Below are 18926 nucleotides of genomic sequence, written 5' to 3' on the forward strand. Positions count from 1 at the left end.
ACAACACATCAATAAAAGTAAGAACAAGAACCATATGATACTCTCAATAGATGCTGAAAAAGCATTTGACAAAGTACAACATCCCTTCCTGTTAATATTGTTAAAGAAAATTTAAACTATTACTCATATGAATTTTAAATGCTTGAAAAGAAAGAAAATACACAAAACAGCTAGCAATGATTTTATCTTAGTGGAAAGATAATGCATAATTTTTTATTTATACATACTTATTTTCTGAATTCCCTATCACAAAGAAGTATTATTATTCATTATGGTACCAATGTTAGTAATAAGATACAAGTGAAATATGTACTTGAATTTGCATGTCATCCTTGCATAGAGGCCATGCTTATCTTCTCTGTATCATTTCAATTTTAGTGTATGTGCTGCTGAAGCAAGCATGAAATATGTACTTGGAAATAGTTATAAACCTTATTCAAGCTGTACCAGATTCCTACTTATAGAACTCATACCAAAACACACATCCACACAAACACATACACAAAAACATATTAGTAATGTCTTCCTTAATGATTAAAAAATAAGATGTCATGAGCAGCAGCAAGTCACAGTGATAATCAACGTTGTTTTGAAACATAGTCCTGAATGGGTAGTAAATGCAGGGGTGATGTTTCAGCAGTCATGAATTGATAAAAAGAGTCAATCATGTGAAGGCACTTTATATAGGGAGAATTTCAAAACCTTATAAAAACTAGTTTTCTTTTTTAAATGAAGAATATTTTGCATTGCCATCCCTTGAGCAACTTCCTATGTTGTAATATATAGACTTGGGATGGCAAATTAACAATTCATCTGATGTGATAATTGGGATAGTCTATAGCAGCAACTCTGAAGGTGTAATCCTAGGAGCCCTAGGGATCCCAGGGAACTTTTCAGGATCTTTGTGAAATCAAAGCAATTTTCAATACATTATTCATCTTTTTTACTATGTTGGCATGTGTCCTCTTTCACTGTGTGGCCAAATGATGGTACAAATACTATAATGGGTAAAATTACTCGATGCTTAGAACAAATTGAGGCAGTAGAACCAATGCGTACTAGCAGATTTTGTGTATTTCATCAACATGCACCAAAATTTATTTTAAGAATATCTTTGATGAATTAGTAAAAATTCGTAATGCTTACATTACATCTTGGAACTTAAAGACGTGCTTTAATATTCTCTGTGACAAAAATTAAACATAGAGTTAAAGGTAGAATTGTATACTTTTATATGATGAAGTAGATAGTTGTATTAGTTATCTATTTCTGAACAGTTTGTGTCCACACTGAGCAACTTCAAGCAACATACATTTATTATCTTGGTTTCTGTTGGTCAGGAATTCATGTACTGCTTAGCTGGGTCCCCTGGTTCAGGTTTCTTACAAGGGTGTAATCAAGGTGTCACCTGGGACCACAAGCATGTCAAAGTCTAACTGGGGAGAAATGGATCTTTCCCCATTTCCAATCTTATCCATGTGGTTGTTAGTAGGATTCAATTACTTGGGGTGCTTGGACTGAGAACCTCAGTTCCCTGTAGTTATTGGCTAGGAGGGCACTCTCCATTCCTTGCCAGGTTGCTCTCTCTATGGGGGCAAGCATTTGAGAAGAACCAGAGAAATTCAGCAAGATGGAAATCATAGTCTTTTATATCCAATCACAGAAGTGACTCTGCCTCACATTTGCCATACTCTATTTGTTAGAAGCAAGTCACCAGCTCCAACTCTCTCAAGGAGAAAGAATGACACAAAAGCATGATTTCCTAGGGGCAGAGATCATTAAGAGCCATGTTAGCAGCAGTGTTCATAATGGTCATCTATGGGAACTACTGCTTGCGTTGCAAGTTGAACTATCTGCTCTTTTCATTACAAACCACTTTTACTTGAAAGAATAATTAACCTAAAAACTATACTTATGCAGGCTTGAGTATTTTGCTGATATTTGCAGAACTGAGTATTTCTTGAAAATAGTGAGTTTTGTTACTTCAAGGAAAACAAATTCAGTGGAATTTGAATATTAAAAGAATGTTAGAATTTTGTAAAACATGTATCTGGCAATAGTGTCTTAACAACTTCTTGATACATAAAAATCTCTTTTACAGGTTTTGTTAGCAATACGAAAGAATGTTGGGTTTGATATTGTATCATGAAATGTGTTGGGGCACCTGGGTGGCTAGGTGGGTTAAAACTTCTGCCTTCGGCTAGGGTCATGATCCCAAGAGTCCTGGGATGTCGCTCCGCATTGGACTCTCTGCTCCACAGGGAGCCTGCTTCCTCCTCTCTCTCTGCCTGCCTCTCTGCCTATTTGTGATTTCTGTCTGTCAAATAAATAAATAAAATCTTCAACAACATGGATGGAACTAGAGCGTATCATGCTTAGCGAAATAAGTCAAGCAGAGAAAGACAACTATCATATGATCTCCCTGATATGAGGAAGTGGTGATACAACATGGAGGGTTAAGTGGGTAGAAGAAGAATAAATGAAGCAAGATGGGATTGGGCGGGAGACAAACCATAAGTGACTCTTAATCCCACAAAACAAACTGAGGGTTGCCGGGGGGAGGGGGTTTGGGAGAAGGGGGTGGGATTATGGACATTGGGGAGGGTATGTGATTTGGTGAGTGCTGTGAAGTGTGTAAACCTGGTGATTCACAGACCTGTACCCCTGGGGATAAAAATATATGTTTATCAAAAATAAAAAATTAAAAAAATAAATAAATAAAAAAATAAAAGCCTAAAAATAAATAAATTAATTAATTAATTAAAAAAAAATCTTTAAAAAAAAAGAAAGAAATGTGTTAACATGTAAAAGATCTGCAAAACTCAGTGAATCAAGGTTTTTCAGTTGATCAAATGGATGTTTTTCCAGAGACAGGCACATGTCCATTTAAAGTGCAAGATAGACCAATGGTTTTAGCCATTCTGACAGGTGTAAAGTGATATTTCATTATGGTTTTGATTTGCATTTCTCTGATAATTAGTGACAGTGAACATCTCTTCATGTGTTTATTGGTCATCTTTTTTTTTTTTTTTTTTGGGAAAAAAATGTCTATTCAGTTCCTCTGCCCTTTTTAGTTAAATTATTTGTTTTGGTGTTTGTTTTTTTTTGTTTTTTGTTTTGTTTTGTTTTGGTTTTGAGTTGAGTAAGTTCTTTATATATTTTGGATATTAATCCATTATCCAATACATCATTTGTAAATATGTTTTCCTATTCAGTAAGTTGCCTTTTTGTTTTGTTGATAGTTTCCTTAGGTATGCAGAAGCTTTTTATTTTGATTTAGTCCCAATAGCTTAATATTGTTTCTGTTTTCCTTGACAGAGGAGGCATATCTAGAAAAGTGCTTTTATGGCTTCTATCAAAGAAATTACTGCTTATGTTTTCTGCTGCAAATTTTATGGTTGAATGCTGAGAAATGTATAGAATTGCTGAAGTACTATATTGTACACCTGAAACTAATTTAATATTGTATGTTAACTATACTTGAATAATAAAAAAAAGACAGACCAACGGATCTTATGTTAGCAGTATGAGAAGTTCATTAATATGATTTCAGTTCCACATTACAATTCACTTTAAAAAAACTACTACTTACAGAATTCTAGTGTAGTATCAAAGAAGAATATCCACAATTATCTGAAAAGGGTATTAAAATACTTCTCCCTTTACAACCATATAATATAATTACATGAGGCTGGATCTTTTCCATATACTTCAACCACAACAAATTTGAATGCTGTGAAAGCAGATACGGGAATCCAGCTGGCTCATATAAAGTTAAACATTTAAAATATTTACAAATATGTATAAAAGGACCACTCTTCTCATAAAACTATTTTTGCTTTGGAAACTATAGTTTTTTCCTTAAAATATTTTTATGTGGACATAAAATGGATTTATTTTTACGTGAATTATTTAAGGATGTCTATTTTAATTGCAAGCATGATAAAAATTGATAGATAACCCCACATAAACAAGAACTCTTTGGGATGTCAAGAAATTTTAAGATTGTAAAAAAGATCCTATGATCAAAACTTTTGAGAACCTTTGGGCTAGATTTTGCTACATTGACAAAGTAGCCCTCAAATCTCAACAGCTTGCACAAAATGATCTCTCATTCACACTACAAGTCCATTGGTGTTTTCTGAGGGAATGTGCTCATTGTTTTGTCAGGAGACCAGCCTCATGGAGAGTACATTTGATCAAGATTATATGTTCACGGAGGGCCTGGGTGGTGCAGCTGGTTGGACATCAGACTCTTGGTTTCAGCTCAGGTTGCAATCTCAGGGTTGTGATCTCAGAGTCGGGGGATTGAGATGCCTTGGGCTCCATGCTCAGCATGAGGAGTCTGCTTGGGATTCTCTCTCCCTCTCCCTCTGCTGCTCCTTCACCCCTCAAATAAATAAATAAATCTTTAAAAAATTTCTACACTCCAATAACAAGAAAAATGGCAGTATGGCAAAATTTGCAAAGGCTTAGAAATGTTACCTGGAAGTTACACATGCTACTTTCACTAACTAATCGTCTTTCTAAGAAAGTCACATGGTCACACTTCACTTTAAGGGGGCAATAACAGTTAATTTTGCCACATACCCAAAAGAAAATCCAGTGAACAATATAATGAGTACCATGTATGCTAATTCTAATCCATACATACATGCCTGAAGCACTGAGTTAAAAAGGATTATGAGGCTGCATCTTAGACATCTCCATATGTTTATTAGTTTTTATTGCTACTGAAACAACCTATCACAGCTTTCGTGTCTTAAAGAAACACAAGTGTATTTTCCTATGGATCTAGAGGTCAGACATCCTAAAATCAGATTGTGGACAGAGATGCGCTTCTTCTGGAGTCTCTAAGGAACAATCAGTTTTTGGTTTTCCAGCTCCTAGAAAATGTGAACTATAGCAATATTTTTCCCTTAAACCAAAAGTAATTGAACACTTGAGGCACCATTGTAAATGCTGGAGATGCTAGGCTGAACAGAAGTTCAAGTCCCAGCTCTTACAGGGCTTAATTCTAGTGAAAAAAAAAAAAAAAAGAAGAGATAGATAAACACACATCTATATTAGAAGATTTATATAGACAATGAAGAAAAGGCAGGGAAAAGTAACTAAGAATGGTATGACAGATACTGTTTTAGACAAGGTGGTCAGAAAAGGCCTTTGTGATCAGGCAATAATTGAGTACATCCCTGATGAAAGTGAAGAAACAAATCACAGTGTCTGGAGGCAGAACATTGAGGCATTACAAATAGCAACATTAATGTGGGAGAATGTTTAGAATGTCTGAGAGATATCAAGGAAGGCAGGGTGCTCCTAGAGAGGAGGAGAGGAGGTCAGAGAGTGAGCTCGAGGGCAGTAATAATGCAGTGCCTTAAGGACTATGAAAGGAACATAGCCCTTATTCTGAAATGGGCAGCCAAAGAACCATTTACTTATAGGAATGTTATAATACAGGTGACATTTTTCAGGGATTGCTGACAACTATGGGGAGACTATAACCTGAGGACAAGCTTAAAAGCCAGAAGACTAGTCAGATGGTCATTGCAATAACATAAAATAGAGATGATGTTGATTTAGATGGGAGCTGTAATGGTGAAGGGGGTGAGAATTGTCTGGATTCCAGATATAGTTTGAAAAAGTCAATAGATATTCAGATGGATAAATGATGTGGGTGTGAAAGAGTCATTACCAAGGTAAGTGGTCACTCTTTAAAACAGAAACGAAAAGAAGAGGAAGGTGATGGAGAAGGGGAGGGGAAAAATGAAGGGGAAAGAGAGGGGAGGAGGGGGAGAGGGAGGGGGGAGAATGGAAGGAAACTGGAGGAAGCCTTCATCTAACTTCTCAGTTGAAAGCTTTTTGTATCATAATGAATAGATTTTCCTGGAAAACTAATACTGTGACTTAGGGAAGTCCTTGGCTATCAGTCAGAAGAATGATAAACCTTATATAAATAAAAATGGTTATCTAGCATCAAAAACTTGAAAGAAAATATAAAAACTTGAAGTGGTGTTAGACAAATTGACCGCCTGTAGCTGCTTGTGCACATTTGTATAGTCTATGAGAAATAATTTCTCTTTTATGAGTCAAATGTGATGATGTAGCTTTCAACATTAGTACAACATGATTTACTATTATCTAATCCACACCTGAGTAAAATGGCACTGTCCTTCTCCGAACAGAATACAATTTCTCTTGAATAGATTTTTTAACAAGCCTGTATGAAGGTCACAGTTTCTGTCAATTCCACAGTATCAAGCTAAGGGGAAAGTCCATGCCAAATAAAGCAAGACACTAGACAGAGGTGGACTGCTTCTCCACAAAGGATTTGCTAGTGCCATTTACAAAGAACAGTTCTCCATTTCTTTGCAAAAATTGATTTTAATGCATTGATTAAGCTGGATAGAATTAATAAGCATATATATTATTCATCCATCTTTAATGCACAAGAATATTTTAAACAAATGATGTTTTGTTTTAATACTTTTGTTTCAACAGCCAGACATTGAAGCCTGAGTCATGCTGCACTGAGAATAGACCTCAGAAAATTGTGTTATAGATATCTAATTCCTATTTTCAATTCATCAACTTCCTTTTATTTTCTGATTATTATTAGCATATATCCACTTGTCCCTGTTGCCACCATTACCATCTGACGCAAGCTAGAGTCATCTAGTCATCTGTGGCCCAATAGTAACAAGATCTTCCCACCTTATCTCCACATTGATCTTTCCCAGGTCCAATCCTCCTTTGCAGTGCAATTGGAATGATCCTATTCAAAACTCCAATCACATATTATTCTTCAGCTTAAGAACTTTCAAAAGCCTCCTAGTTCACAGGATAATGAAAACACTGGAGACCTGTAAAGACCTGTCACTGGCCTCTCCATCCTCTTCAGGAGGGGGTCCCTGCTCCTCTTACTGCTCTTGGTTGTGTCCTTTTCAGGACTAACTCTGCTTCCAACCATCCCACCATCTTTGCATAGATTGTGCCCCTTGATGGGACACTACACCTGCATGCTCCTAGTTCATCTCTCTTTCAGATCTCTAACCCTTCTGTTCTTTTTCAGAGAACACTTCTCCAACCACTCCACTCTACTCCAACAAGAGGAGTTCTCCCTGTTATATGCTCTAATCCCATACTCCTCTAGCTTGCAGAATTTAGGAAAGTAGCAACTTTAAACTGTGCAATTATTTAATGAATGGTTGTCTCTCTTACCAGACAGCAAGCTTCAAGAGGGAGGGACCCACGTCAGTTAAAGCTCAGCAGCCTGCCACAAAGTAAGATAGATATTCAGTAACTATTTAAAGAAAGATAAATGCATGTATAAATTATTCACAAAGCAAAGGAAACATTTTATAAAAGAAGAGTAAGAGTAAGAACAGAATATATCAAAATACTTGAGTAAAAGTGAAATATATTTAGAATCTAGAAATTTAAATAATCAACTATAATTGTGAAATGGATAATTGGATGAAAAGAAGCTTGATAAATTCAGATCTTTTAATTTTGTTCAAAGGCCATTCGTCTGTTCACCTCCTGCCTTATTGGTTTGTGGAAAACCTTACCTTTTTTTTTCCTGTATGTTAAGAGCTATAAGCCATAATAGTAAGTATAAGGATTTTTTTTACATTAGTGCAAAGAAAGAGATTCAGAGGCCACTAATTAATGCACTTAGAAAGCAAATGAAACACATGGCAGAAACAGAGACTCGAGAAATAAGTGAATCAGAAAATCATTTCAGTGCATGGTGCCTAAAATTATAGGTCTAAAAAGTGATTGTGCCATTCACCCTTTTATCTTTGGAGGGCAATGTTCAAAATGTATTGCAAATATATCCTCAGTCTTACAATTTGAATGGGTTCTATTTCAGTTGCATGAATACATACACAAGACAAATGTTCTCCCTGCTCTGCAACAATCATAAAGTTTTTCTTAAAAGACAGTTTGCTTTCAAATCAGTGTAGGACAAATTTGTGCATCATTCTAGGAGGACTGTACAGTAGCTCTTTGTCTGATCTTTATTTAGCTTAAAGATTCAAAACAATAGACTTTCAAACATTTATCTTGATTGTTATCAAATAGAAATCAATGTTGCCCTGGATTCTAAAATGTACAAAAATACTTCTAAAAATCGAATAATAAAAATAATGTTGAGTTTTAAAGTTCACGTTGGTCAACATCCCCCTATGAACATAGCAAGAATTGTTGTTGACTTTTTAAAAAAGGAATAAATCCATTTTATTTCTTTCTTTCTCTCTCTCTCTCTCTCTCTCTAGATAGATAGATAGATAGATGTCTCTATATATGTCTCTCTATATATTTATATAGAGAGAGTTCATAAGCAGAGGTGAGCAGGGGAGATGGGTAGAGGGAGAAAGAGAGGATCTTAAGCAGACTTCATGGACACAGGACTTGATTTTACAACCCTGAGGTCATGACCTGAGCCAAAATCCAGAATCAGATCCTTAACCCACTGAGCCCTCCGAGCACCCCAGGAAAAAATCCATTCTTCATAACTTATCTCAATTCCCATATTATACTTTTTAAAACAAAGTGAGGTGAAACAGAGAAAAATTGTAATAAAAATTTCACCTTGATCTCATTAGCAAAATACTTAAACAAATGAAATAATGTGTTTATAAGCTGCAATAATACAACCTGCCTTTGAAAGTTGTGGTGACAATTTGTAAACATCCAAACCTCACATTTGCCTCTTTGAACACATAGAACCAGGGCCAGTGTTGTAATCATCAGTGCCAGTCAACCAAATATTTCCTTTCCCCCGTTTTCTATGCACACAGTAGGATTGTATTTATTAGGATAACATAGCCATGAACTTGCTCTGACCAATGAAATATTAGAAGTTATGGGTGTAATCTTTGAGTAGATGCTTTGATAGCTAGTGCACAATTTGCAAGGTTTCTTTGCCACTGCCACTGGCTGACTTTGCTGGGAATGGTAGACACCCATTCATCTTGGTTTCCAGTTGTAAAGATTTTGATTAGCACCCTGGCCAATCCACTGTAGACATGTATCTTGAGTGAGAAATATGTTTTTGTTCTTCTAAGTCTTTTGTTCTTCTAAGTCTTCTAAGTCTTTAAATCTTGAATTTGTTTATTTCTCTACCATATCATAGCCCATCTTATGTGATCCATACTTGCAAATTCAAGCCATCAAAAATACTTTCAAATATTGTATTATGCCGATGCACCTGGGTAGCTTAGTGGGTTAAGCCTCTGCCTTTGGCTCAGATCATGGTCTCAGGGTCCTGGGATTGAGCCTCACATCAGGCTCTCTGCTCTGATCTCTCTCAGAAGGGAGCTTGCTTCTCCCTCTCTCTCTGCCTGACTCTCTGACTACTTGTGATCTCCCTCTCTCTCTCTGTCAAATAAATAAATAAATAAATAAATAAATAAATAAATAAAATCTTTAAAAAATTCTTCTTGAGAGATATATCACTCATATGTATGTACATATATATATATATATATATATATATGTGTGTGTGTGTGTATGTGAGAGATATATTTCTCAAATAAATAAATAAATAAAAATAAATGGATATATATATTTTTATATGGGCATCACAGAATAAAATAGATCCAAGTATGCAAAGATTATATAATGTCATCAGGTTTTGATTTATTCTTACCTTTACATCTTTTTCAAATTTTCTGGTAATGTTTTTAACCTAAGAGAGGAAAACTATATATATTTCTATAATTATCTAATAGCAAGTACATCTGTTGTACTCTTTTTCACAGGTATAGCATAATTTAATTGTTACTGAAATTAATACCATTTGTTCTTAAAATACATTGTCTGGGAAGTAAGGGTTCATTCTCTAGTGTCTTCCAGTGTTATGCTCATATTAAAATATCTAAAACAACTTCAATTTTCATGCATTACCAAAAAGAAGCACATATCATTGTGAGGGATTGTACAAATGACTACACTTATGTACAATTTGTCTAGGAATCCCAAACATTAGAAATGTCATCAGCCAGTTAGTGATTCAACAAAAGTTCTCTGAGCACCTGGAAACACATCTTTCATCTGCTGCTGTTATTCCTTGAGTTAAGTAACAACTCCATGATAGAGAGAAGCTGAAGGAGAATTTAGTTCATCCACCTACATGGAGAGAGCTAAATCTGATTTTCTTGCTTCCAGATAAATGTCAACAATTTTATGTCATTTAAACAAAAACAAATTTCCAAGCAGGTACTCCCTTCACTTCAGGCAATCTACCATTTCTGTACCCATGGCAGATCTCTAGACACTTCTTATGAGGGTCTGTACATAAATGAAAGTAATCTCTATGACAGGAGAGCAAAAGTGAGCAGTTTCTTTGCCATGGCTATTATTCTTCATTTATTAAGTAGAAGTGCAAGAAAAGTAATCAAGCTATAGCAGTTCTCTCATCTGTAATACAGGGTTAATCTCATTAGTTATTTCAATGGATTGTGAGTTTAAAATGAACCAATCCATACAGACTGCCTGGCGCCTACTGTTTCCTTAATTGTAATTGTTTTTATGGTAATTTTATATATATATATAATGTATATATGTATATGTATATATATGTATATATATAATGTATTATTTAATATAAACAATTTATATAACAGATATCATAATACATATAATTTATATATTATATATAAATGTAATACAATGTATAATATGTATTATTATCAATAAATTATATGTGTATAGACATTTCCCAAGTTCGTCCCTATCATCCTCTTTTTTCCCACTCCATACTCTTTTTCCATGGAAATTTTTCTCAGTCTCCAGGCTTCCATTATCAATTCTAAAAAAGAGCCAAAACATACATACTCAACCCCAATTTTCAAGCTGTTATTTCCAATTCCCTTTAGAAAATTTTCAACTGGATATCCCATCATTTCTCCAAAGTCTACATATTTATATCATGTGTAATATCCCCAGTCCCATGCTGGCCTTCAACTTGGATGAGGATGGTGTTTATTTTAGGACCTGACTTAGAGGGGTCTGCTCCTACCCTTCCCTGACTGCATTCATCTCCACAGAGCAAAACTTTGTAAGACTAAAAAGTGTCATCACTATACAGAGGATCTGTATACAAACTATACAGAAGATTGAGGAAGCTCGACCTTCAATGGAATTACATTCTGATAAACCCATCATAAATTGAAAATACCTTAAGTCAAAAATGCATATAATACACCTAACCTAATGAACATCATAGCTTAACCTAGCCTACTCTAAATATTCTCAGAACACTTACAGTAGCCTACAATTGGGCAAAATCATCTATTATGAAGCCTATTTTATAGTAAGGCATTGAAGGTGTCATGTAATTTGTTGAACACTGTACTAACAGTGAAAACCAGAATGGTTATATGGGTAAAGAATGGTTGTAAGTGTATCAGCAGTCACACTTGTGAGTGCCTGGTGACTGGGTATTGTGGTTCACTGTTGCTACCTAGTATCACAAGAGAGTACCCTACTGTATATCACTAGCACAGGAAAAAATCAAAAGTCAAAACTCAAAGTATGATGTTTACTGAAGTTGAATCATCTTTGCACCATCATAAAGTAGAAAGTTGAACCATCATAGGTTGGGGACCATCTGTATAGTTATATCATAATTGCCCTATTTTTTCAACAGCAAGAAAAACTATTGACAGATTAATAGTCCAAAAGTAAGTTTTCCAATTAACTGTATAAGAATTAAACATTCAATACTTGGTTCATGAAAACTAAAGTCTTATATTTAATATTTCTATAAACAATGTTAGCTGATTTGCTAAATCTCTTTTCTGTCTATACTTTGATAATTAGCTCTCCTCCTTCTCTCCATTTTCCACTTCAGAAAACATTTCTGACTTTAACTTCTCAAAATTGGAACTGAACAATTTCTAAGCAGGAAAAGATAAATGACCATTAATTCAACTGATAATTAACCACCTGAAAATCAACAAAAGACTGTGTCATCATAATTTCCTGTCTTTCTACAATTTTAGATTTTATTTTCCTCCTAGTAGAAATTGTTATCTTCTGAAATCAAAACACGTGGCAGCTGCACATAGAGTAGCGTGCCCTGGCCTCTCCAGAACTGAAGATGCCTCTTCCTGCACTTCTCAGCATCTGGAAAGCTAGGATCTTCCCTCCTGTCATCAACGAACTTGACTACACGAAGGCAAAATAGCCAAGGATGGGAGAGCTGATGTTGATTTTCTTGGCTTCCTCTGGCGAAGGGCAGGTCACTTAAACTTTTCTAGATTTCACTTACCTCATCTCTCAAATGCATAGCCCTCTCACATCTAAACCTCTGCTCCTATCTATGTGACCTATCACTTTGTGGAAATTTGAAACAAATGGCAAAGGACACTTTTAACCAACTGAGCCACCCAGGCACCCCTGCAAATGACATTTTTAAGAGTAAAATGTTCAATAGACTTTTCCTCATTTGCATGTGTATAATGATTCATGAGACCACTTGATTTGGGGAAACATGATAAAGAAAGACAAAAACAAAAATAGTAGCTAAACAAGTAAACTCATTTAAAGGATGAAACGAAACCTTTGTACCATTGATCTATTTTCATAGGATAAGCTCTAATCAAGGAAGCAGATACACATGGCATATCAGGCCTTGGCGCTTTCTAATTATCTTCTATAAAAGCCTATGTTTCAGCTGATAAGTGTACAGTTTCCAAAATACCTCATGTTCTTCCTCACCTACAACTTTACAAATATTTTTTTTTTCAGAGTTGCCTCATTTGTCTAGAAAAATCCCTATACCTACTTGAAGATGCAGTTCCCCCCTTCAAATAACCTGCCCTCATAATTCCCAGGCAGGATTAACTGGTCACATACTTGTCTATCCTGCTAGACTGTAAGAATCTCTGTATTTCCAAACCTAACATAGAACTGGGCATACAGATGGGATTTAATGCAATTTAATAAATAATATATAATTACTCTTAGTAAAAATATTTTTTAAACTTCTGCTATTATTTTTTTCTTATAGTTTGACATTTTATTACTATTCCATGGGGATTTCTAAAGGTTAACTTTTTATCTTCCTTGTGCTCCTGTTATTATGATCTTAAAATTGTGTTCCTGCCACAAAAAGTAGACAGCCAAGCATTACTTCTATCTCATGTATTGGAAATGAGCTATAGTTTTACCTAACGTGTTTTTCGTTTTGGCCAAGTATTCAGTATGATGTTTAGCCACACCTAATGTCTTGCACAAATCTTGCATTTCCCCTTCAATGTTCTGTTGATGTTAAAAACCAAATTGTGGTCCATGAAACTGATGTTTATAGTGTATACTCTTATGGTTCATGGTAGTCAATAGTTAACACCTATAAGATACATTTTACAGAAAAAGTTGGAGGTACTTGAAAAAAATTATAGTCTAGAGAATATACTATGCCTTTCTTAAGTGATTAATTTCGGAAAAATTATTTTAGTTTGATAAATACTATCATGTTATTAATATCAATAATCTTCATCAACTGTCTAAATAGCTTTCTGTTGATACCAAATATATTGCTCCAAAGGTAAAAGTCATTAGCCATTTGCTCAATGCTGAAATTAATCTTTAAAAAACCCAATTCAAAAATGGGAAGAGCATCTGAATAGACATTTTTCCAAAAAAAAGACATACAGGTGGCAAACAGACACATGAAAAGATGCTCAACATCACTAGCCATCAGAAGAATTTGAATCAAGACCACAATGAGATATTACCTTATACCAGTCAGAATGGCTAAAATAAAAAAGACAAGAAATGAATGTTGGCAAGCATGTGGGGAAAAAGAAACCATTGTGTACTGTTGGTGGGAATATAAGTTGGTACTGCTACTGTGGAAAACAGTATTGAGATTCCTCAAAAAATTAAAAATAGCATTAAGGAACCACATGACTGATGAGCACTGAGTGTTATACACAACTGAAGAATTATTGAACACTACATCTGAAACTAATGATGTACTATATGTTGGCTAATTGAATTTAAATTAAAAAAAGAAAAGTAAGAAAAAAAGAGAAAAAAACAGACATAATAAATGATCCCCAAATTTTAGTACTGGATATTTAACCAAGGAAAATGAAAACGCTAATTCAAGTATATGCACCCCTGGAGGAGTCAAGATGGCAGAGAAGTAGCTGGTTGAGACAACATCAGGTAGCAGGAGATGAGCTAGATAGCTTATCAAACCATTGTAAACACCTACAAATCCAACAAGAAATCGAAGAGAAGAGCAACAATTCTAGAAACAGAAAATTGACCACTTTCTGAAAGGTAGGACTGGCGGAGAAGTGAATCCAAAGCAACGGGAAGATAGACCTCGGGGGAGGAGCTGGCTCCCAGCAAGCAGCGGAGCAACAGAGCACAAAATCAGGACTTTTAAAAGTCTGCTCCACTGAGGGACATCACTCCAGAGGCTAAACTGGAGTGAAGCCCATGTGGGGTCAGCGTGGCCCCTGGCCCCCTGGCGTCACAGAAGGATCAGGGGTGTCTGAGTGTTGCAGAGCTCACAGGTATTATAGCAAGAAGCTGGTTACAGAGACAGAGCTGAGGAGTGAGCTCTCAGCTCCAGGTTACCTTGAATGGGTCAAAGGGTGCCTGAGCTCAGAGCACAGTGGGAGATCAGGGAGATGGGGGTGATTGAGTGCTTTTCTCTGAGGAGTGGGGCCCTGAACTCTCGACTCTTCCGGGCCAGAGCTTGGGAGGCCGCCATTTTCATTTCCGTTCTCCTGAACACTACAGAAAGCGTTCAGGGAACAAAAATTCTCGAAAGCAAAAAAAAAAAAAAAAGTTCTTGAAAGCAAACCCAAGCAGATTACTTAGCCTGTCCCCTGGTAAAGGTGGTGCAATTCCACCCCGGGCAAGACATTTCAGAATCACTACAACAGGCCCCTCTCCTAGAAGATAAACAAGAAATCCAGCCAAGACCAAGTTCACTTACCAAGGAGAACAGCAGAATTCCAGAGGAGGAGAAAGCAAAGCATGGAATTCATGGCTTTCTCCACATGATTCTTTAGTCTTGCAGTTAATTTAATTTTTTTCTTCTGCTAAAGTTTTTTAACTTTTACCCTTTCCTCTTTTAACGTTTTTCAACTAGTTTATATTAACGATACCTTTCATAAAAAAATAATTTTTTGAACCTTCGTTATTATATTCATATTTTATCCATCATTGTATATAACTTTAGTTTTTGTATACACATAGAGCTGTTTCCTCTAAAAAATTTGGGGTGCAATTTCTTCTAATTGATCAAAATATGCCCTAAATCTAGCTCCGGCTTGTTCTAGTCTCCGGCCTGAGCAAATTCTCTCCACTTTCTTTTTCTTTATTCTCCCAACCAACTTATTTTACCAACTCCTTTTATAGAAATTAGGAAAAAAAATTTTTTTTTTCATCTTATGGCATATTCCATCACTTCAGGGTTTTTACACTTATATATGTTTTTCATTCTTTAAAATTTTGGGAGGTAGTTTCTTCTAAAAGACCAAAATATTCCCCAAATTAAGTGAGTGACCCTGTTCTAGTCACGAGTCTAATATATATATATTCTTTTTCTTTTTTATATTTTTATTTATTTGTTTTCTTTTTTAAATTTTTTTTTCTGAAATTCTTTTTATCCCCTTTCTCCACCCCCACTCCCATGATTTGGGGTCTCTTCTGATTTGGTTAAGTGCATTTTTCTGGGGTCTTTGCCGCCCTTTTAGTATTTTATTTGCTCCTTCATATATTCTTATCTGGACAAAATGACAAGGCAGAAAAAGTCACTACAAAGATAAAGAACAAGAGGCAGTACCATAGGCTAGGGACCGAATCAATACGGACACTGGTAATGTCAGATCTAGAGTTCAGAATGATGATTCTCAAGGTTCTAGACGGGCTCGACAAAGGCATGGAAGATATTAGAGAATCCCTCTCTGGAGAAAAAAGCCCTTTCTGGAGAAACAAAAGAACTAAAATCTAACCAAGTTGAAATAAAAAAAAGCATTAATGAGGTGTAATAAAAAATGGAGACTCTCACTGCTAGGATAAATGAGGCAGAAGAAAGAATTAGTGATATAGAAGACCAAATGACAGAGAATAAAGAAGCTGAGCAAAAGAGAGACAAATACTGGACCATGAGAAGAGAATTTGAGAGATAAGTGACACCATAAGATGAAAAACATTAGAATAATCGGGATTCCAGAAGAAGAAGAAAGAGGGGGGGTCAGAAGGTATATTGAAGAGAATTATTATAGTGAATTTCCCTAATATGGCAAAAGGAACAAGTACCAAAATTCAGGAGGTTAAGAGAACCCCCCTCAAAATCAATAAGAATAGGTCCACACCACATCATCTAACAGTAAAATATACAAGTCTTAGCAACAAAGAGAAAATCCTGAAAGCAGCCCGGGAAAAGAAGTCTGTAACATACAATGGTAAAAATATTAGATTGACAGCAGACTTAGCCACAGAGACCTGGTAGGCCAGAAAGAACTGGCATGATATATTCAAAGCACTAAACAAGAAAAACATGCAGCCAAGAATACTATACCCAGCTAGGCTATCATTGAAAATAGAAGAAGAGATAAAAAGCTTCCAGGACAAACAAAAACTGAAAGAATTTGCAAACATCAAACCAGCTCTATAGGAAATATTGAAAGGGGTCCTCTCAGCAAAGAGAGAGCCTAAAAGTAGTAGATCAGAAAGGAACAGTGACAATATACAGTAACAGTCACCTTACAGGCAATACAATGGCAGAAAATTCATATCTCTCAAAAGTTACCCTGAATGTAAATGGGTTAAATACCCCCATTCAAAAGACACAGGGTATCAGAATGGATAAAAAACAAAACCTATCAATATGCTGCCTACAAGAAACTCATTTTAGACCCAAAGACACCTCTAGATTTAAAGTGAGGGAATGGAAAACAATGTACCATGCTAATGGACATCAGAAGAAACCTGGGGTGGCAATCCTTAGATCAATTAGATTTTAAGCCAAAGACTATAATAAGAGATAAGGAAGAACACTATATCATACTCAAAGGGTCTGTCCAACAAGAAGATCTAACAATTTTAAATATCTATGCCCCTAAAATGGGAGCACCCAACTATATAAACCAATTAATAACAAAATTAAACAAACTCATTGACAAGAATACATTAATAATAGGGGAATTTAACACTCCCCTCACTGAAATGGACAGATCATCCAAGCAAAATATCAACAAGGAAATAAAGGCCTTAAGTGACACATTGGACAGGATGGACATCACAGATATATTCAGAACATTCCATTCCAAAGCAACAGAATACACATTCTTCTCTAGTGCACATGGAACATTCTCCAGAATAGATCACATCCTGGGTTACAAATCAGGTCTCAACTGGTTCAAAAGATTGAGATCATTCCCTGCGTATTTTCAGACCACAATGCTCTGAAGCTAGAACTCAATCACAAGAGGGAATTTGGAAAGAACCCAAATACATGGAGACTAAACAGCATCCTTCTAAAGAATGAATGGGTCAACCAGGAAATTAAAGAAGAATTGAAAAAATTCATGGAAACAAATGATGATGAAAACTCAATGGTTCAAAATCTGTGGGATGCAGTGAAAGCAGTCCTGATTGGAAAATATATAGCAATTCAAGCCTTTCTCAAGAAACAAGAAAGGTCTCAAATACACAACCTAACCCTTCACCTAAAAGAGCTGGAGAAAGAACAGCAAAGAAAGCCTAAACCCAGAAGGAGAAGAGAAATCATAAAGATCAGAGCAGAAATCAATGAAATAGAAACTAAGAAAACAATAGGACAAATCAATGAAACTAGATGCTTGTTCTTTGAAAGAATTAATAAAATTGATAAACCCCTGGCCTGACTTATCAAAAAGAAAGGAGAAAGGACCCAAATAAATAAAATCATGAATGAAAGAGGAGAGAACCCAACCAACACCAAAGAAATACAAACAATTATAAGAAGATATTATGAGCAACACTACACCAACAAATTTCACAATCTGGAAGAAATGGATGCATTCCTAGAGAAATATAAACTACCACAACTGAACCAGGAAGAAATAGAAAACCTGAACAGACCCATAACCAGTAAGCAGATTGAAGCAGTCATCAAAAATTTCCCAACAAATTAAAGTCTATGGCAAGACGGCTTCCCAGGGGAATTCTACCAAACATTTACATGGATCCCACAAAAAAAGAGAATTACAGACCAATATCCTTGATGAACACAGATGTGAAAATTCTCACCAAAATACTGGCCAATAGGATCCAACAGTACATTAAAAGGTTATTCACCATGACCAAGTGGGATTTATTCCAGGGCTGCAAGGTTGGTTCAACATCGGCAAATCAATAAATGTGATACAATACATTAATAAAAGAAAGAACAAGAACCATATGATACTCTCAATAGATGCTGAAAAAGAATTTGACAAAGTACAGCATCCCTTCCTAATCAAAACTCTTCAAAGTGTAGGGATACAGAGCACATTCCTTAATATTACCAAAGCCATTTTTGAAAAACCCACCACAAATATCATTCTCAATGGAGAAAAACGAAAAGCTTCTCTGCTAAGGTCAGGAACATGGCAGGGATGTCATGCTATTCAACATAATACTAGAAGTGTTAGCCTCAGCAATCAGAAAACAAAAAGAAATAAAAGACATTAGAATTGGCAAAGAAGTCAAACTCTCACTCTTTGCAGATGATTTGATTCTTTATGTGGAAAACCCAAAAGACTTCACTCCAAAACTGCTAGAACTCATACAGGAATTTAGCAAAGTGTCAGGATATAAAATCAATGCACAGAAATCAGTTGCATTTCTATACACCAACAGCAAGACAGAAGAAAGAGAAATTAAGGAGTCAATCCCATTTACAAGTGCACCCCAAACCATAAGAT

The 18926-nt window shown here is 35.5% G+C and overlaps 1 protein-coding gene and 1 non-coding gene across 6 annotated transcripts in view; both read right to left on the reverse strand.

Moving 5' to 3' along the window:
• INPP4B (inositol polyphosphate-4-phosphatase type II B) overlaps positions 1-18926 on the reverse strand; it is an 822310-nt gene that overhangs the window by 480028 nt on the left and 323356 nt on the right. For 4 of the 5 annotated variants that reach the window (XM_059378706.1, XM_059378698.1, XM_059378714.1 and 1 more), the window contains exon 3: positions 7219-7270. The exons of the other annotated variant lie outside the window; for it this stretch is intronic. The gene's annotated coding sequence lies outside the window, so the exon portion shown is untranslated. The remainder of the gene's footprint in view (positions 1-7218; positions 7271-18926) is intronic. 5 annotated transcript variants of the gene reach the window in all.
• On the reverse strand, positions 295-398 carry LOC132009405 (U6 spliceosomal RNA). Its single transcript, XR_009401903.1, has one exon. It is a non-coding gene; the product is annotated as a U6 spliceosomal RNA (small nuclear RNA).

Source organism: Mustela nigripes, chromosome 1 (genome assembly GCF_022355385.1).
Source record: "Mustela nigripes isolate SB6536 chromosome 1, MUSNIG.SB6536, whole genome shotgun sequence".
Taxonomy (NCBI): Eukaryota; Metazoa; Chordata; class Mammalia; order Carnivora; family Mustelidae; genus Mustela; species Mustela nigripes.